The sequence below is a fragment of the Camelus bactrianus genome, chromosome 5 (assembly GCF_048773025.1).
Source record: "Camelus bactrianus isolate YW-2024 breed Bactrian camel chromosome 5, ASM4877302v1, whole genome shotgun sequence".
Lineage (NCBI taxonomy): Eukaryota > Metazoa > Chordata > Mammalia > Artiodactyla > Camelidae > Camelus > Camelus bactrianus.
The window spans coordinates 14,481,156-14,503,348 of record NC_133543.1 but is presented as its reverse complement, the minus strand read 5'-3'; the positions used below and the strand labels follow the sequence as shown (position 1 = coordinate 14,503,348).

At 40.1% G+C, this 22,193-nt stretch overlaps 1 protein-coding gene across 2 annotated transcripts in view; it reads left to right on the top strand.

Annotated features, from left to right (window-relative positions):
- The window catches only part of CNTNAP5 (contactin associated protein family member 5), a 733,870-nt gene that overhangs the window by 562,930 nt on the left and 148,747 nt on the right, over positions 1 to 22,193 (top strand). The gene's annotated exons all lie outside the window — the stretch shown is intronic.

The following is a 22,193-nucleotide window of genomic DNA, read 5'->3' as shown; positions in this document are numbered from 1 at the left end:
CTCTGAGCACTGAGTTGCGATGACAACTTGTTCACTGTGTCCTGCGTTCAGTTCGATGGAGTCTCTCCTGGGCGGAAGTGGGCCACATCTAACATCACATTTATTTCATATTTCTTCTGCCCCAGGCCTTTGAAAGATAGCAAGTTTCCTCGGGAAATCCTTATTGTAACATTCATTCCCACTGAGATTAAGGAGAGATCATTGCTTAAAGAACTGCTGCCAGCTTCACTGCTGTGTATTCATTTTCATAGGAATCACAAATGAGAGTGTCTTGAGAGGCCAGCCAGCTAACATAATTGAAAGCATTATTTCTAGAAAGACCCATTTTCTGTAAACAAGAAATACTTAGGAAAAGTTCTGTCTTTCTCAAAGATATCAAATTACAGTTTTCATCAAATTAAAACCATGACTTGCATCCAAATATAGAACAAACACAGATTAAAGATTTATAAAGTCGTTGGTGAGGGAACCAGCAAGCTGGTGAAGCTGATTCAAAGACCACTTGAAGAACACAGCATACATCAGGAAAGCTTGCTACAGTAACTGTCCTTTGTTAGAGACAAAACTGGTTAATATCTTAGAGGGCAATAAAATTATAACTTTTGGAGTTAGAGATCATTTTTATCTCTACTGGGCAAAAATCTACAAAGCAACGTGTATGTGGTCCTAATCATTAGTAAAGAACGAGTCTGGTATTACTCATATGTGGAATCTTAAGAAAAAAAAAGACACAAATGAACTCATCTACAAAACAGAAATAGACTCACAGACATAGAGAGCAAACTTATGGATGCCAGAGGGGAAGGGGGTGGGAAGGGATAAACTGGGAGTTTGGGATTTGCAGAAGCACACTACTGTGTATAAAGTAGATAAACAACAAATTTCTACTGTAGAGCACAGGGAACTATATTCAATATCTTGTAGTAGCCTATAATGAAAAAATAATATAAAAATGAACACGTGTATGTATATGTGTGACTGAAACATCATGCTGTACACCAGAAATTGGCACAACACTGTAAACTGACTATACTTCAATAAAATATATTTATGTAATTATCATCAGTAATAAAAAGAGCAAGTCAAATAAAGATAAATCCTTTAAAGAAATGATCCCCTAGGTAATTACCTTTTAGAGAATTAAGTGTTGGATGGGCCTGTTAACCAATGCTTTCGTATGACCTTGAAAGTGTACCAGTCACTCCTTGGCCTTATTCCCGAGTTTCAAGTAACTGATTTAACAAGGGAACATGCTGTGTTCTTTTTTTTTTTTTAACCACACAACCACCTGGTTTTCTTAGCTGCCCCAGTTTTGATAGATATAAAAGTGAAATAAATAGTTGCTTTCCTTTTAATTCTACTACAAAATTACAAAAACACAGAGCATATCCAGGTCCCATGTTTTTGTTTGTTAGTTTTGTCATCCCTGGTGAATGAATAGGGTAGCAGATGCTCGACCTCAGTGCCTGATGGTCATGTGGTGATCTGGAGGTGATGGGAACAGGAACTGGAGGTCCAAGTTCAGCCTTAACAGGGAAACATATTTGTAGGAATGTGAGCCCAGTACTGCCAGGTCTTCTGATTTTCCCAGTGAGCCCAGAAATCCAGACCTTTCTGATAAATCTCTTGAGTTTTACATGTTGGCAAATTCATTTGACAAGTTAAAAACACTGTCTGCAGGCTACTTCTGCTCATGGAGCTGCCATCTTGCAGCATCTCCCTAAAGTTAAATAGAACAGTCTTTCAAGGGAAATTTTAGTTTCTTGGATGGCTTTGTACAAGACCTGGGGTAGAAAATTAGCGGATTCGCTATGTATAAATGTGTGTCCTTCAGCCTAGAATGCTTGAGTCTTCTCAGTTCAACAAGAGGAGACTTGATACCCATTGTGTGTGTCCATCCATCTGTCCATCCATCCACCTAGCAGATGTCTATTACGTATCAATGATTTGCCAAGCACAGTGCAGAAGATATGAAGACGAATGTGATTCCATCGCTCTTTAAACTTTGGCAGCCAAATTTCCTAATCTCCAACTTTTCATCCCCAGCTTCTTCCTTACTCCACTGAAAAATAAATTTTAGCAATTTTTTAGCACTTTTCTCAAACTATTCTTTTCAGGGAAATTTGGGACCAAGTCATTGTTAAATAGAACAAATGTTTCCTAGTTCTTATCGGAGCTGAATTTTCTGTGGCATTGGAGTCCGTTCTGATTTCTTTGAAAGTCCTGCTCTTGGTCTCCAGAAAGTGTGCTCTACTGGTCTCCTTTCCATTACTGCTCCCCAGTCTCCTACAGGATCCCCCCTCTTCCCTTCCCAAGTCCTTTGAGCTCGTGAACTTTAGCATCACAAGTAACCTTTCTCCTATGAGTCATCTGGGTGGCACCAACAGACACTCTCCCTGTCTCCTTGCCTTCAACAATGATTGCTGGATCCTTTATTATATCCTGCATTCTTAATGTTCTCAAAATCACCTCCTTCCCCCGTCTCTATCTGCTATCATTCCAGATCTTCTTATTTTGTATGAATTCAAACAGTCAAGACGCTGTGGCCACAAGTAACAGAAACCAGTGCAAAATGGTTTACACAATAAAGAGATGAATGATCTTATTTACAAAAAGTTTTATATCTGGACAGTTCTAGGATTGTTTAACTCAGCATCTCACCACAGATAAGTTTCTTTCAGTATTTCAATGTTTTCTACAAGCCTCACCCTCAGGATCCCCAGATGAACATAGAAGTTTCACCATCTTGACAGAGAGAAGGTCTTCCTTGCAACTCATATTTCGTCCCTGATCTGGTATCCTTTCACATCTAATTGGCCAGAATTGTATAACACACCTCTGTTGAAAACAATTACTAAAAAAGAAATTGAATTACATTGATCAGTTTAGATCAGTTACAATAGTACTTTTTCTTCTGGGACCCACCTCCTCTGAGGCTCATGCAGGGGGGATATGTGAGCCAAATAAGAACAGCAACAATAGCAATAAGGACGCTAAACTGAAGCAGTCCCGATGCTGTTCCGAGCATTTGCTTGTAGTTACCTTATTTAACCCTCACAACAACCATATTTGGTAGACACGATCATCTCCAGTTTACAGAAGTGAAAACCAAAGCTTAGGAAGTTAAAGGTTTTGAACAAGACGATATAGCTACCAGGATTCATATCCAAACTGCCTAATCCTGGGTTCTGCTCTTTATTCTTTTACGTTCTACCGAATATAGGTCTTATTAGGGGTCTGTGGGAAGGAGAGTTGCTGGGTTGGCTACCAAGAATATCTGCTCTATTCCTACCTTGATGACATTCAAATAGCATGTTTTATTTCCAATTTTGTTCCTTCTCACCTCCTTCTCAAAGCAGCTTTTGTACTACTGCCTGAGTGTCCTTTCTAAAATACAATCTTGTCGTTTATCTCCCCTGATACACACATCTTTCAATGCCTCTCTATAAGCTTTCGGGGAAATATCAGTCGCTCTGTCAGGGCCATCACTGTCTGGCTCCCTATCTCCCGCTCTCTCCACCTTCATTCAGAAAAACTCCCCTCCTTGTACTCTGTGCTCCAATTGACTAAGTATAATTTCCAGATCTAACCATGTTCTCTCATACACCCTCGACTCTGCAATTATTCTCTCTCTCTCTGACCAGTCCCTGGGCTCTTCTTTTTCAAGATTATGTCACCGTCTCTCGGTTTTCTTCCTGACATCATTTCCATTCTGAGTTTAATGACCCTCAGATACATATATCTCCAAATTCAGAGATGATCTGGAAAAACCTCTGATCTGTAAAGATTCACAAAAGGCATGTTCTTGACTCGTAAAAAATTCCCCATTGACCCTTTAGACATAACTCCAGCACATTTTGGTTATTAACTTTTAAGATAGATTAGAAAATAAAATGTCATCAAAGGGGTAAAGAAACAAGAAGACGATAGGAAATTGTAATCAGGAGGAAAAAAAAAGGTTCTCATTTTTGGCCCTAGAAATGCAGCCTCTGTTCAGTATTTGATCAGATGCACATGGCAGCTGCTCTTAGTGGGTATTTCACTGAGGAGGAGGCCATCTGGCACGTTTCAAATATTTAAGCACCTACTGTGCATCAGGCATTGGGCTGACTCAGAGGAGACAGAAGGAAGGAAGACACGGGGCATGGTTCTCCTCACACTGGGAACCTACTCTTTAGAAACACATGTGAGTCCTGAAACAACAGTGACAAGAACCACGTCTCGCACAGATCCATTTATGTCGCTCACATAATGATCCAAATTTATTTCCATTCAAACTTCCTCTTTCTCACTGCTCTGCCAGCCCCGAGAAGCTGACCTTCTCTGCATGATCCTGGCTCTCAGTACCAAGTTCCCACTGAAGCTGTGATACAGAAGCAGCTAGGGACAGGGTGGTTGTTCCTTTAAAGAACAGCACCATTCCTCCTCAGATACCTCCAACCAGAACGTAGTCACATGGCTTTTCCTTGCTGCCAAGAAGCACTGGAAATACAGTCTTTACTCCAGTGACTCTACTCCCTGAAAAATTCCATTGCTATACAAAGAGGGAGAATGCAGATGGCGGAAAGTCTCTGTTGCCTTCTCTAATAAAGAAAGGTGGATGCTAAGATAACAACAAACCCCTTCTCAAACTGACTTCCCAACATGACCTCCTATTGAAACATACCAGAACCTATAAAAATACAAGTTTATAACTCGTCTTAAAACAACTCTTCTGAGATGTATGTTTATGAAAGCCCTGTGAGCAGTTACAGTTTCAAGCTCAGGTGTACTTTGATTTAGTTCCTCTCTCATTTAATTTTTGAAGATTGCATTGAGAAAAAACTCATCTGCACTCTTCTGTTTACTCTCTCCTTTTCTCTTCCCCATAGACATTTCTTTATTTTTCAATTCTCATATTCCTGCCAAGCCCCCCTACACAACCACTGGCAAAAGGAAAATGATTTAAAAAGTGAAAAAGATTAAAATCGCTCTAAATACTTAAGCGAATCCTGGTACATACAGTTCTTGCTCGCAACAATGACCCGGAATATTTTGAGCCGTCTTCTACTAAAGAAAGTCCAGGACAGTTTAAAATTGCCATGAAAATATTACAGTAGTTTTTGGGTTTTTTTTTTTTTTTCCTAATCACATGTAAAAAAAATTCACATCTCTCATTTGGAAAATTCACTTGTGGAATATCTCCCTCTCTGGAATTGCTGGACAAATTAGAGGTAGCAGGAGCAGTGTTAGTGAAAGCTATCACTTATGTGATTCCTGAAAACTCTTAAGTATCTTTCACAGACTGTCATCTTATCAGTTTTTTTTAAATTACATTAGATTGTAAACTTAGGAGAAATGAAAAAATCATATATTTCTCTATACTTCTTCCATCCCTCATTGGCAATCAAACACCTGCTCCGGTGGTGGATATCAGGGTGGCCTTGGTGAACGGTAAATACAAATATATACACAGTTTCTTTGAAATAGGTAACTACTAAATGAAGATTAAACAGCTATTGATTAGCTGATAGATTTTTCTGGCATAGAACTTAGTTAGGATGAGACGAAATAAAATTAGGCTGTTGGTCTCTGTGCAACCTCCAACAACCTGTGGGTAAATATTCATCTCCTGGGAAATCATCCTGCTTGAAAATAGGGCTGGTCTGGCGAAACTTCTGCGGTATTCAGTGTAAGTGTCTCTTCGCCTAATTCTTTCCCGTTACTCATAATCACCCTCTGCCTTCATCCCCTGGGTGCTTCTTCTGTTCAGCACGATGCTAAATCTCTAGATGATCATCCCCCACACTTTATTTTCATTTGGCCAAGCTCCCACTGCATAATTATTTTAATCAGGAGCACTGTCTCCTTTAACCACGATAGCAAATGATGTCATTTCCAGAGGAGGGTGGAAAGTTAAAACGGTGAGAATCCAGTTTGATTTGCAGCGTGATGGTGATTCAGAGGGGATAGAGGAGGGGACCGTGTGCTGTGTTTGCCAGAATGAGGCTGAGAGGCTGCGTGCGGCCGGATTGGCATTATCTCTACTCTACGAAAGGCATCTATTTCAGAATGGAATTCTGAAACTTGTAGCTTTTTAACATTGAGGGGATACTTGTGGTGTTGACTGCCACACATTAGTGGGCAGAACAGTACCACCTGCCCAGAGGCAATCAGTAAACATTGGTTTAAAGAGATAATAAAACAGGTGATGGGAAAATCAAGCACTGGTGTGGGACAGGATCCCCCCCAACACTGATGTGCATCTGGGGAGGTGCTAAATGCTTATTTCTTGGCCTTATCCCCAGAAATTCTGATTCAGTCAGTGGGACTTAAAACCCTAGACTCTGCAATTTAAATAATTGAAAAACAACTATGTATGATTCTGTGGAAGCACCTACCTAGATGCCAGCCTTCGCAGAGTATTGGGAAATACGGCACCAATGATGGAAGCCATGCTGATTTCAATGATCTGAAACTTAAGGGCGACGAGGGTGGTGCTTTCTCAAGGAACTCTCACCTTCAACAGAACTAGTTGATTCGTTCCTGTTTCAATTCATGATTTTTTGACGGATGCATCCAGATATGAATATGCTCATACAAACTTTACCGGAGTAAGTAAGAGGAGGATAGCCCACAGAAAAAGTTAGATTTTTTTTATGTCTTGGGATACCCAAAGTTCCAAATCTCTTGCCCACTTGGGAAAAAAAATGTTACAGCTTGGGTGTGGGTTCAGCTACATGTTCACGACCACACCAATCACATGATGCTATTAAAGCCTGTCATACTTGTTCCACATCTTTGTAACAACTAAATTCGAGGACCAGCTGATCTCACCTGAATGTGCACATTTCCAATCCTGCCGCATTCTGACCAAACAAGATGTGGAACATAAAAACCTTAAAATAGAAAAACTATGAAAATACAAAGATAAATTGTTATTATTCATTAAGCTCCTCCTATGTCCTACCTGAGTCTGGCAATAGAGAAAGATATTCCTTTCCACTTTCACTTAACAAACCCACCTTTATACCCAGAAAAAGTATAAAAAATCCATCCAACACACTCATTTTCAGTGGAAGCTCCCATCGATGAATTTTCTTGACATTGTTTTTTTGTTTGTTTGTTTGTTTTGTTTTTTTCTGTTTCTCTTTTGTGGCATTTCCCAACTGTTTCATCATGTGTTGGGGCAGGGGGAAGAGAAAAGAGCTCAAGCTGCCCATTTATTGGGAAACAAGCAAACAAAAATATTCCAATCATCATCTTTAAATATGTTGCTGTTGCTGGAACAGTGTTGGTGATTACATGGGCTGAACGTAATCCTACTGGATGTGATGTGTGCTCATACTCTGTTTCCTTGGGACCAGACTGTGAATTTTCTAGACCCTGGAAACAAGTGATATGAGATCCGTGATGTAAAGGAGTGACGGGGACTCATGAAAAGTCGCCAGCGACTTTGCTGAGCACAGATTACTGCGTGTCCCCCAAAAGAAGGGGAAACATCCCTGTCCTGGGTAGCAGCATAGATAGATTCTGAGAAGTCCAGGTTTAAATGTGGGTTCTTCTCTTTACATCCTGGGAAGATTGTTTCACTTCCCTGAGTCTCAGTCTCTCCAGCTATAAAACGTGTATAATGAAACTCCTTCCATAGACTATTAAAAGGATTTAAATAGAATGACAGCTCTAAATCACCACCTACAATTTCTAGTGAATAAGGCATATTTAAGAAGTGTCGAATTCCTCATCGTCTCCTGTGACGTGCATGCACCGTGGGAGACGCAAAGATTTGTAATACGGTGCTTGACACAGAGAAGTGTTTGGTGAATGAATGAAATCAAAGTTCCTGTCTATGAACATGCACAATCTGCAAGCACACATAAACAGTGATCCGACCAGGTCGAAAACTTCTCCTGGGACTGGAAATGGTGGGAATATCAATTCTTCTGATATCCGATTATTAAAAAGGGATTTTTAAATGACATTTACTTTCAATTTTCTTTCCTAATTGCAACCCACATTAGAAATTTGGAAAAGTTCTTATATGAGGTGATTTTCCGTGGCTGCATAATAGTTCCTCGTGTGATTGTGTGACAATTTATTTAATCATTCTTCTTTTGAGGGAACTTAAATAGTATATCTTTTTTTTTCCACTCTGAATAATACCAGGGTGAATACTCTTAACCAAGAAATTTTTTTAAAGATCTTTATAAGCAGCTTTTTATGGTAAACCTTTAAAAAAATAGTCAATGTTCCTCTAGAAAGTTTTTCCTTTTTTTTTTTTTTTTAATGGAGGTATTGGGGATTGAACCCAGGGCCTCGTGCATGCTAGGCATTTGCTCTGCCACTGAGCTATACCCTCCCCACCTTGAAGGTTTGTCTTAATTGACATTTCTGCCAAGAGTGTAGGAGACCTTATGAGATTTTCACAAGAAAAACAATAAGGTTGGTCTTTGAAGCCAAGGCCCAGTAATCAGAATTCTGGTGGGAGACTAGTTTCTTTGCTGAAACACAGATGATTTCTTTGAGGAAAGAAGGAAAGGAGAAGTCTTAAGACAAGTACGAGTCCCTCCAGGATGAATGAATGAATCATGGGTGGCCACACTGAGAGTGGGGACGAGGTGGGGGTGAGGCTTTGAGCTCAAGAGTGGATGTGGATTATCTGAGTGTTACACCTGTCCCTCCACAATCTCAATGTCGCTTCGTTCTCATGTTGACCCCACACCTGGAGACCAGTCCCCAGAACTGGGCGCCATTCCTCCATCTGTGAGAAGGCACTGTGTGCTTCCTGGATATCTCCTGTTGACTGATTTATTAGTTGTCTTTCCAGTGTGTGTCTGAAGCTACTTTAACTAAATGCTAAATATTGTCACTCAAGCTGTTGAAAAACCAAGCAGTTTCCTTCTTTGAATATTTTCTGAAAACATGTGTTCCCAACTCTCCAGTGGAAGCTGAGATCACATCTGGCTGTTCTTCCCAATCCCTGTTGTGTTCCGATGAGTCGAGAGGAAACCAGGAATAACTTAGCAGCTGATGGTATTTTGCAGAACAATGTTTTTAGTGTTTTGTTTGTTTGTTTTTGTTTTGCTTTGTTTTTCTCAATCCCCAATTTTAAAATGACTCAGAAGATCCATTTTTCAAATTTGTTGTGCATTTTCAGATGACTCTGCTGCTTTTAGAGCTCCATTTTGTAGAGACAGGACATGGAGAGAGAAAAGATAGAGCAGGGACTTCCTTTTCCCTGAACGAGCCTTGCTGGGAGTTTTAAAAACACAAAACACCACAATATTCAGAAATTAAAAGGTCAACTTTCAATCAGTTTGTTATAGCAAAATATATTCATGGTACTTTTCCCCCAGAATTGACACAATATATCATCTTTGTGGCTATACCCTCTTTAGCTACAAAATAGAATGCTACATTTCTCTGAAGACAAATGAAGACAAATGCTACTCAAAAGACAGAAGAAAAAAGTGTATTTCAACACTACTTTGCACTGCTCAACTTTCTCTTCCTCTGGGTGGAGGGCAGATCTCGGTGCTCAGAACTGCCAGACGGACCTGTGCCCACTTGGTTTATCTGAAAGGTTTATCAAATGAAAGACGCTGGAAACAGACAGAGAAACCAAGCAAACGTCAAAGCAAACATCACAGACGACATTGAAGTTAGCAGCTTTTCGGAACAAAACTGACAAACTGAATTTGTTTTGCCCTATGTCCTTTCTTGGATACCATCATCTCCCTTGATAATTAAGAATTACTTAATTCTCAATTGAGAAACTTTAACATTAAGATCATGAAGAGAATTTAAAATTCAAAACTCTCAAAAATCAGGGGGAATCCTAAATAGTACTCATTTTGTTTGCTGGGATTGCTTTGTCCAAACACCACAGATTGGGTGGCTTCAGAACAGAAATTTATTAGATATTCACAACAAGGTCCCACTGTACAGCACAGGGAACTACATTCAATATCTTGTAATACCCTATAATGGAAAAGAATATGAAAAAGAGAATATATATATATATATATACACACACACACATACATACATACATATATATATATATACACACACACATATATATATGAATAACTGAATCATATGCTGTATACCAGAAACTAATACAACATTCTAAATCAACTATATTTCAGTTAAAACAAAACAAAATCAACCAGAAATCTATTATCTCACAGTTCTCAGAGTCCAAGATGGAGGTGCAGGCAAAGTTGGCTTTCCATCCTGAGGCCTCTCCCCTTGGCCTGCAGGTGTCCACCTTCCTGCCATGTCCCCACATGGTCTTTCTTCTGTGGATGCACATCCCCTGTGTCTCTTCACAGAAAGAGACCTCACAAGGACACCAGTCACACTGGATTCATTGGGGTCCAACCCTAACAGCCTCATACTGACTTCATCACCTCTTTAAAGACCTTGTCTCCAACTGTGAAGATGTTCTCAGGTATTTGGAGCTGGCACTTGAATGTCTGACGTTGGGGGTCACAACCCAGCCAATTCCAGTTACAAAGAGCTAACAACAATGACACAGGTCATCATCAGTTAATGATGTTTTTTTGAGAGCCTGCTCTGCTCAGATGACCTGAACAGTCATGTGCGTGGGGATGCAGGGTGTGGGAATTCAGGAGAAGGGTCCACCTTCCTCCCTCCCTCCCTTTCCTGGCTGGATGGATGGTGCTTTCAGTATCTCATCCGTTGTCTAAAGCATCCGGGCCAGATTCAAAGCGACATCATCAGAGAGAGCATTCTCAGAGAGTCTTCTATCAAGTCCTCACACAAAGCCCAGCTCACAAGAGTAGCATCAGGGGATGAGAGGGTCCTCGCAAGGCCATGCAGTCCCACCTGTTCCTTAACTTCACTCTTTAGATCAAGCCAGTAATTTGAAGGCTAGTCCTTAATGGTGATACATTGATGCATCAACAGTAGTTCCTTAGCTTTTCTCCACAGGACCTCCAAGAAATCCCTTTACGCAAAGTCCTTCAAGAAATTCTTCCATGTGAAATTCAGTGCATCCCTCTGTGGTGAGCAGGCTCGTGAGGACACTTCCCAGGGGATTCCTTAGTGTCATCTGTTAAAGGATCTCCTATGAAAGCTTTTTCAAAATTCAGTGTTCAAAAAACTTTTACCTTCCTTGAGGATTGGAGTTCTTCTTTCTGTGATTAAGAAACATATAATGAATGGTAACTTCTTTTTCTCTTTTCCTGCCAAAGTAGAATGAAAAGTAACTCATTTCCATAATTTCATTTCTGTTCTCATTAAGACAATTGTAATCCATATTTTATTATGGATTTATGTATCTGTTTTTTTGAAAACCATCTGAAGTCAAAGAAATGAATAGATATAAATAATATTGTTCTTTCCCTTGAGGTACTTAAAATTATCTTCAGAATACAGAATAAATAATATATTTATTTTTTATCACAAAAGTTTTAAAAAAAGTAAGTACCTACCTAGAGCTGACTCGATCAAAGAAAAAATGGAATAAGTAACATTTTTAGTAAAATTTGAGGACTAGAAATATCAGATTACAAACGTTAATATGATTCCAAGTCCTTTTGAATCTTCTGAATGATATTTTTGGGAAGCTGATTACTCCCAGAAAGATGGTTGAATGGTTCTTTATAATCTGATTTTTTTCTAAATAATCTAATTCTTGAACTAAACTAAATGATAATCCATAATCCAATTTGTAAGATGAGCTATTTTCTGTTATCCTGGTATTTATCCAAATAAAAATGCACCCTTAGACTCCGGCGTGGGCACCTCATTTCTGCATTCAGACAGGGTGAGTGCATTTCAGGCTCACAGAATGCAATCAGCAAGCGTCTCATGAAATCACTGACCAGCAACTCCTGGACGTGACCTTTCAGGCCCGTGTCTGCCAAGTCACCTGTGTCACTTCTGTCCTGCTTTATTGGCTGAGGCAGTCACAAGCCCACCTAGATGTAAGGGAAGGGGAACGCCAGAGAATTTCCAAGCCCTCTTTTGAAATCACCACGTGTATACCCATCTCTTATTTGAGAACTCTAGCATTGAAATACGTTTATAAAATATTTGCATTAAATGTCTAATTTAAGGTAAACAGCAGTTACTTGTTCAGAAGAAAACTATTAGTTGCCTGATGGATTTTCTGTTATTGTCTCCTTTTGGAGACACCCTTTATCCTCATTATGTGGACAACAAACAAAAACTAAATTTGAGACAACTTTCCTGACTAGAGAAAAAAGGAGATTAGTTTGCAGATGAAATGAGTCATGGGAAGCTTGACCGTATATGTAAACGTAATCAAAGCCACCATTCTTTTTACATTTTTAATATCTCTGAAATTGGAATGAGTCTTACAATTAATGGTGTATTTTAGCTGAACTGCTGGTAGCATTTCTTTCCAAGTGGTACATAAAACAATGGCACATATAGCAACTAATACGATGAAATATGATAGCTGTTATTCACAATTCCAGAATAATCGTAGATGCTTAGGATACAATCTTACCCTCTGTTTGGGGCAATATTCCATACAACCAGAAATGAGTCCTAGATCTTAGGTCTTGCTTGGATTCCATTGTCGTGGAAAAACTGTTAGCCCTTAGAAGAGTCCCCCTGCCCACCTTTGGTACTACGCTCGTCTCTAGTTTGATTCCAGACTTCTAAGAGCAACCAGTGATGCACTAGCAGTCTCTGCCAACTGCAGGGCCCCCTAATTGACTTGTAACAATTGACTGAGATCCCAGAAGGCGGCCTTTGTTAATGGTGTCTCCTGACAGGAGACGAGGAAGGTTTGCCAGCGCTGGGTCGAGCCCTGGATGCAGTGTATCATGTTCTGTTCCAGTCACTTTGCTTGGCCTCACGGTCGCAGCAAAATGACTCTTGGAGGATGAAACTCCTGCGTCATGTTATCTGATACAATGTGCTCCTGGCTGTGAGCAAGATAGCTACAGATTTCTCAATAAAGGTCCTGTCTCAGATCTTGGGTACAATAATTCCTTTGGGGGGATTGTACTGGAATTAGCACTGAGTGTTTATGCCACCATACTTTTTAAATAGGAGAGTGCTTTATGTTTTGCACATATGTGTGTGTACAGACATATATGTCTACAAACATGTACAATATATATATGTATATGTATTCAATTTTGTTTAAAGAATTACTGACTGCCTAGTATATGCTGGGTGTTTAATGATTACAAATCATCCGTGCCCTTGGGTAGATTACTGCCAACCTCTTGTAATCTCATTTCTCACTTTCCACTTTTTATGATGTGGAAACAGAGCAACAGGTACCTTGTGGGTCCTGAGTAAACACTAGCCAATATTTTTTCACTTTTGTATTTAGAAAATTACTTCATATGGACCCACATGGTCAATGAGTGTTTTCAGCTGGTCATTTTATCTCGTTTTTTAAAAAATGTGAAGTACTCTTTTAAATGGCATATTCCTGCTCAGAAACCAGAATTATCACTTTCATATATTTTCTGATGGTAGAATATCTTCCAGAATAATTAAATGACCTTTGTGGGCTCTCGTGGAAGAAAAAAAAAAATCCTTGAAGGCAGGAAACTCATGGCCTTGCTTTGTTTTTTGTTATGTCCCCTGCAAATAACCATAAACAGGAGAGTGGTTCATAAATATTATTCGGATTTAGGGATGTGAAATAGGAGATACAGGCATGAAATCCTGTTTTTATTATTGTCATTATGCTGACGGTCCTCTGGCCACTTCTCTCTGGTCTGTGTAATTGCAGCGTTGTTCATATTTTATTCATCAGACGAGCTGCTTTGGGCCCATTCTTGCACCGCTGACTCGCACTTTTTGCAGCATTTCCTAATGCGTGTGATCTGTGGGCTCCATCAGCCCTCTGCCTCTGCCTTGTTCAGGCCTCTAATGCATATGAGACTTGCAGCCATCAATCATGTTTCAAGTACAGAAGTCAATGAGTTGGGGCTTCTGTTTGTTCATTAGCACCATGGAAAGCAAGCTCACTTTGTCTTTCTGGCGCTCTCTTTGATGGATTTGCTCACTGATTATAATTTGAAGGAAAGCTTGACTGGTGGAGATATTTACATAAAGGTTTCCTGCTAGCTCTTTCCTTTTCTTTTTTTTTTTTTTTAATGTGACCAAGTAATGTCTATTAACCATCAGTGATAGAATATTGTAGATAGAATTGTGATCAATTCTTCTTGCATCTGTGAAATGTGTTTATGTGCTTAAAAGAGAGGACATTAAAAGTTATTGTTGGAGGGGCGTCCAAAAAAGGGATGGAGGGAAGAAGAAGGAAGAGAAAAAGGGAAAGAGAGGAGAGAGGGAATGAAAAAGAAGAAGAGAAAGAAAGAAAGAAAAAAGAAAAAAGAGGAGGAAAGAAGAAATTAAACAGAACATTCAGGCTACCAAGAGCATGGAGAAGTGTGTGTGTTTCTAACTTTCTGCAATTTACATGAAATCGGTCCCCATAGATTAAATGATAGGAAATGCTGACGCTTTACATGTTTTTCACACAAAAATCCCACAAAATATGCCATCATCAGAAGGAATTTACAATATGCTTGAAAGACCCACGCTCTAAACCACAGTGGGTTGGTTGTCTTGGTAAATGGTAACAGAGACCTAGAGGCGGTCTTTCAACACGAACGATCGCAAGGGCATTTTGTTTAGCCATTCAGCATTCACTCCTTTCTCACTTTAACACACTGTCATTGATTTATTTAGTAGAAGGTCAGGATGAAGTGGGAGGAGAAGGCGCAGGGCACCACCACGGAAGGAGTGGCACAGCCATTGAGGACACGACCAACTGGCTAGAACCAAGATGGCGGAAGATTGGATTTTCAGTGGACCTTGAGCTTCATGGCGCACCCACAGGCACCATGACAGTTCCCAGGCTGAATTTAAAAGGCCAAAAAGTGGGTGGTGACCCAATTCCTGGAAATCCTCACCCCTTCACCAAAATAGTTGGAATAATTCTCCTACTCATTAGCACATGAAATTACTGAGCCCATAAAACCTAACAACCCCGCACCTCCTGGTCGCTCTCTCTCTTGCCTTCTGAGATGGCCCTCACTCTGTCTATGGAGTCTGTGTCTACTTCTACTTTAAATTAAGTACCACGTACCTCTTGGTCTCTCTCTCTCTCACCTTTCTGAGATGGCCCACATTCTTCCTATGCAGCATGTATCTCTTAAGCTGTTTTCCCTTCTGAGTGAGACAGACCTCGCTCTATCTGTGGAGTGTGTGTCTTTCTTAATAAACTTGCTTTCACTCTACCGTGCCTCACTCTTGAATTCTTTCCTGTGCGAGGCAAGAACCTCTTCTCCCCCGACAAGGAGCTATTGGAGCACATGTATGTGTGAGTACCTCTGTGCATATATTTCATCTATATACACATGGGAGAACAAGTAACACATAAATATTCTTCACGCTTTGTGAGGACATATTGGAAAATACTGATGGAACCCTCATGTGCACCTAGCAACTCAGGAAAGAATGCAGGGCTGGGGAAATCTAGTTTTTGTAGACATTTGTAAGTAACAGATAGAATATCTAGGAAGAAGGACAAAGGAAACATATCTCGTATCTTTAAGGGCCAGGCCCCACGAAGGGAGGGATTCGGGTAGGCACAGCTAAGTGGAGGGGCGGTGGACAGACTGCTGGGGAGACGGAGAGAGGGAGGGAGCGGGTAGAGGAGCAAATTCATCTTCTTTCCACCCAAACAAATGTAACGTGAGGGCGGGAGGGCCCTTGGACACTGGAAGTGGGAGGTGGCCACTTTTTTTTTTTTTCTTTTGAGTCTGAGTGGAAGAAAATTAAAAGAACTTGACCTGGAACCTCCCTCATCTTTCTAAAGTAAGGAACAGAGTTTGCTGCAAAAAAATGAGCCGAAGTAGGGTGGGGCTGGGAGCTAGAGAAGGAAGAATGACTGGGGAAGCTTCTAGGGAGAATTGCTTACACAGTAATTCGTGAGACAATTAGCGTCATCAAATGCACACTGACTAGGTTTGCAATAGACCAAGACAAAATAGAAGAAATGAGCTCATGTGGACTTCAGGGACCATTTTCTCAGTGACAAGTGAAACTTAATTTCTGTTCTGTATGTTGTTTCTCTCCTCTTATATCTGTCTTTAGCTGGGACTAATAAAACCTAATTCGGGCATTTTAATGATGGAATTAAACCTAAAACGAAGCTTATTAGTACTTAGCAATCTGTAGTGTCATTAAACAAGAATTTTTCCAGAATACAAGGGTGCTGTTTGAACGTTTTGAATAAGGTTCCAACCTTCTAACCAGCGATTCTAGAATTTTAGGGTGTAAAATTCCAGCAGCACTTGATGAGTTCGGTAGAAGTGGAGAATTCGGGGCCCCACTCCCTGAGTGTCTGGGAAAGGACCCCGTGACTCCGTGTTCTTACCAGCACACCAGATCGTTGTGATTAAAGTCAGACAGAAAACTATGCTGCGTATCACTGATCTAAGATTTCTAGACAGAAGTTCCAGTTGCTCAGTCCCTTACGTAGCTGTTAAGCAAAGTTTTAGGAGTTTAGGGAAACTGGTCTTCTTAGAAACAATGGTAATCATTACAACATTTATTTTTGCAGGAATTTTACTGTTTGAATCATTGTGTGATAGATAAATCAATAAATAGACTGACGTAGTTGGGGAGACAAAATAGTTTGAAATATTCCCAAGAGAGTCGGGGATGTACACTCAATAAAGCCCTGCAGCTTTATACCAATAAAATAATTCTGTGATTCATATTTATAATTTTGACCTAAGATCAACTTCAGTGAAGACCTGTGACACCCTTTTATTCCCATCGTAAAATTATGTTTCATATGAGATCACAAAACCGTTGTTGGGGTTTGGACCCATAAGATCTAAACACAAGTTTATTTATCTGTGTCATCTTGAGAAATTTACTCGTCTTTTCCTAGCTTCCATTTGTCTGTGAAATAAAAATGAAAATCTTCACGGAGCTGTTGGGAGGGAGAGTTGAATGACATAAGTTGTGCAAACCTTGTTTTGAATGCTAATGGTATGGAAATCCAGCCTCATTTCCCTGGCTGGAAAACAGAAATGGCAAGCGTATTCAAAATAGAAATGACTTTGGGGTTTTCTCTAGAATTGTGCGCTTCACTAAACATTAGCTTGTTTTTCCCTCTTGACATTCGACGTGTTCTTTAAAATTCTACTTCAAATTTACTTAATTCTAACTTGCATTAAAGATAATGTTTAACGTGTTCTTCTCATTTGCTACACTGTGAGGGTCCTGTCGGCAAGGCTGACATTTGTTTTGTATTTTTATACTCTTGCCAGGCAAGTGTCTAGTCCATTGTAGATGCTTTATATCATTGTGTTAAAAACACAAATGAGCTGGTGTGTGGACACCTTCCTGTGTGATGATCTCATTCTATGCCATGTTTATAGTAAGCACTTAGTCAAAGCTTTGATAGGTGTCATTCTCTGGGTCTACCACTACAATGACCAAAAAAAAGATGTTTAATGTCTTCAGTGATGGCCTAAAATACAAAAGGTGAATATACCCATGTAAAGACTAAAGGCAGCACGATCATATACACTCCTGTAATAAGTTTTGTTTTTGCTTTTTAATTGAAATATAGTTGGTTTATGATGTTAATTTCTGGCATACAGCATAGTGATTAAGTTATATACATATTTGTATATATATTTCTTTTTATATTATTTTCATTATAGGTTATTACAAGATATTGAATATAGTTCTGAGGACTTTGTTGGTCACCTATTTGTGTGTGTGTGTGATTTTAAAATTTTTAATTAATTTACATTATTTTTCACTGACGTATAGTCAGTTTACAGTTTGCATCAATTTCTGGTGTACCCCACAGTGGGTCAGTTATATGTACATACACATATATGTTCTTCATTTTCTTTTCCATTATAGGCTGTTACAAGGTGTTGAATACAGCTCCCTGTGCTCTCCATCAGGACCTTGTTTATCTATTTTATACATAGTAGTGTGTGTGTCTGCAAATCCGGAATGTCATTTTTGGCAAATCTTTCTATGTTGATGTTTTTTTTCTTGGCGTTTAGTCATTTGTTTATTCAACAAGTCAGTATTTAGCTCTTAGCACAGACCAGGATTATTCTACATGCTAGGGATGCAGTCATGAGTGGGAACTCAGAAGCCCTGGCTCTAATTCTGATGAGGGGTGATGTATGAGGCACATACTAAATGAACAACAAAAAGAGACAAAAGTCAGATTTCAGGTATAGTAAGTATGCCTAAGGAAATAATGGGGTGACTTTGGAGTACTGTAGGTAAGGTCCATGGGGAGGAGGTGAGTTGAATTCCAGGATCCCATGATACAGCACAGTTGGCCCCTGGGAAAACCCAGGAGAGGGTGGATTTGGGCAGAAGCAGCAGACCTGGAAGTGCACGTGTGTGGGCCTGTGGACCATCAGTGCAGGTGGACGGGACTGGATCATGGAAGGAAATACAGCTGAGAAGTCAGGAACCAGATCCATGAGGTCTTCAGAGCCATCATAAGATGTTTTGGTTTATCCTTGTAAGGAGCTAATACCAGATGATGTTAATCAGAGCTAAATCATCTGATATAAACTTAAAAGTCCCTATTTCCTGCTCTAAGAATAACTTTTAGGGGCTGGAACTGCTGACTAAAAATTGGCACTTGTCACCTGCCTCGACAAGGTTTGGATCACGCTGGCACTTGCCATCTAATGCTGCTTGGATTAAGTCATGAGCCGCTGCAGCCGCTGACCTCCAGCACTCCCTGAAAGGAGTTCAGGGTGGAGATCAGGAATGAGGCACTGTGTGCTCTGGGAAAACTGCTGAACAGGCCTTCAGATAGTCAGATATTTTCAAGAGAAGATTTTAGGAGCTCAAGTCTCACATCTCCTCATATGCAGAAAAGCACTAAAATCATTAATGGTGACATCTGCTCCTCGTGACTAGCAGCAGACTCTATCTAAACGTGTGCTTGACTTCATGCCCCCTTCACTGAAATCATGTGTCATACTGAGCTCCCCCTGCCTCTTTGGAAGAGTTTCTCAGAGCTATCTGGGATGCTGTCTCCCGGGCTATAGTCCTCATTTTGCCCCAAATGAAACTTAACCCACAACTCTCACGTTGTGTGATTTTTGTTTCAATCGACAGAACAATCATGGAGGCAAGGATTTTCCTTTTGAGTCTCTTGCTATCACCTACAAGAGATCACTGTGGCTTTGGCCAGGGTCTGCAATTTACCAGCTGAGTCAGTTACCTTGGGCGAGCAATGTGTCTTCTGCCTAAACCCCTTGTTTCCTCATCTGCAAAAGGAGATAAAAGTATTTGCCTCATAAGGTCGTTGTGGAGATTGAGTGAACTAGAATATAAAAAAGTGCAAAGAACTGCCTGGAATATTTTAAATGCTCAATCCACACTGCTGGGTGTTTTTGTTTGTCTGTTTGTTTTTTAATTAGCATTACTAGTATAGACACACGACCTTTTAGTACAGAGATTTACTGTAATTCTCTATTTCCCTGACTGTGTGTAGATTAGGTATTTTAGTTTTCTTAATTTCTTTCTCATTATTTTAAATTTTACTTATTTTCTTTTTGGGGGTGGGGTGGGGAAGGGAGGTAAGTAGGTTACTTATTTATTTATTTAATGGAGGTACCGGGGATTGAACCCAGGACCTCGTGCTTGCTAAGCACATGCTCTACCACTGAGCTCTACCCCCCTCTCCTCTCATGCGTTACTGTTTACTGTATTAATCAGTCCAGGTTAAGCTATAAATAGGAATCATCCCATCTCGGGGGCTCAACACAAGGAAGGCTTATTTGATGTGGATACAGGAATTCTCCTCCCTCGTGTCACCTGACAGCTAAAAACTACTGCTTTCGAGTTTGTCACGTCAGAGAAGTTCTGCACAAACTAACGATCTTAGTCCCACATCACAGACTTCATTTACTATGATCATTTCCTGCAAATTTATAATAGTGGTCATTTTTCTCTAGCTGGTCATTTTTACCTTCAAGTTTTCTTACCTTATCTCTGTGTCTTTTCGCACTTTTAAAAGGCAAAAGGTCTGTGAGCCTTTGGGAAGGGGGTGTTCAGGGTACGAACCATGTGGTGTGGGGTTCAGGGACCTGGAGCCTTGAGTCCAGGCTGGCCTTCAATTACTGTGTGACTTTGAACAAGCTTCCTAGGACTCTTCCTTACAGCTCGTCCAATAAAATGCCATCAGAATGGAAAATATTATTAAATCAAAAATCCAAAACATTGCAAATAGAATCACTGGGGTTCTCCGTTGTGTCTTTGCCCTGCTGCAGAGGGCCCTGTGGTACCTTCTAGGGAGCTTTGTCCAGGATAGGTTTAAGTGACCTCATCAAAGTCACTCATCATGTGTTTGAGAGGTGACATCATTCATCTTGTCTGCACCACCACCCGCCTTTTGGGGCTCGCTTCAATTAAATAGGCAAGGAGAAGAGAATGTTGAACAACATTATAAAATTAATTCCTAATGTCACTGACTCGCTCTTAATCCCACTATTAGATGATTGTCCTGATTGAATCATCCTGACCAGCAAGCTGTGAGACAGAGCTTGACTGTGATGAATGTCTACCATTATTTTATGATATGGGTAAGGTTGTTTTTCCTTCCGACCAGACGTTCCTTTAGAAATTATATCCTATTTAGAAAGAACGAGTATATAAAATGCTTTCATTGGTTTCCAGACTCTTTCCTGAACCAGTGTTTGGATGATCTGTGTTTTGATCATGCCATGAAACATTTAGTACAATCACCCGTGACAGTTCGTCCTTACAAATTCGGTGGCTCCTTTCTCCTCTCTCGTTTTTTAAGCTCAAAATGCTCAACTACAGTCAGTGAAATAAAATACCTGTAGTATGTGCAGAAATCTCATTGTTTCAAACAGTGGCTTCCTAATGATGCCATAGGGAGAAGAGGTCTGGGCAGGACCAGGAGGAGGGAGACGTGGAGAGACGTCTTCCCACTGCTGGGCCCAAAGCCAGCATCAGCAAGCGTACTCAAAGATGCAAAGCTTCACCCTTGTGTCACCTGGACTCACACTCTGGCGTGACTGATCTAAGCTGACCCTAGTCCTGAAAGTGTCTGATGCTCTAAATAAACCCACCAGCCGTCTAGGGACGTGAGGATGGGTTATCGAAGTTGGGAGTTAGAAAGAAAGCAGTTCATTTGAGCTAGCGCCCAGTGCTCTTCAGCTGTTCAAAACAAGGTCAAGTGGATTGACACCATTTAGGATTATTCCTTAAAAGAAGACGCTGGTTAACAAACACCTCTAACTAGACTACAAACTACTATGTAAAGAATAGATAAACAACAAGGTCCTGCTGTACAGCGCAGGGAACTGTATTCAATACCTTGTAATAGCCTATAATGAAAAAGCATATGAAAAGGAATATACACACTTGTGTGTATCACTGAATGACCATGCTGTATACCAGAAGCTAGCAGAACATTGCAAATCAACTATATTTCAATAAAAAAGTAAAAAAAAAAGAAAAGATAATAAAAAGACTTGAAACATTTTAGATCGAGTGAAGGGAGGTATTTGGGGCTGAAACTAGCCCCTGAGGCTGGCTGTCCCCTGACTCACACTCTTAAGATACTTCTGCTTTTCATGGTATCTTTTTACCTTCTTCTCATGACCTACAGGTTCTTGAACTCTTGAGATTGCCATTCTCTTCCTCCTTGCCTCAGTGACTCCCATAAGGACATTAGCAGCAACAGCAATTCAGAGAAAGTTATTGCTATTTGTCTACACAGAGTAAATTGTAAATGATATGTTTGTAAATCATGATATGTTTGATATCATGCGAAATCATGTCTTGACTGATCCAAATTTCCACCTAGGAGCATCCTCAGACAAATGTTACTCTTCCACTTCAAAATGATAAATCATAACAAATGGCTCTCAAGAACAATTTCTTTCATTGTTTTTTAAATAAACACATATTAAGTGCCTGTTGTGTGCCCAACAGAAACAATACAGTGGTTTCCAAAGGAACCTAGACCTAACCCCATTCAGCCTAATGGTGTATAACCCCTCCATCTCTGTCTACACTTGCTGTTTTGGATATAGTATCATCTTCTGGATAATATTTTTATCTACTGAAATCGTCCCAATCATAAAAGAAAAACTTCAACAGGTTTTTACCACACTAAACTTAGCAAAGGAAAAAAAAAAGATGAC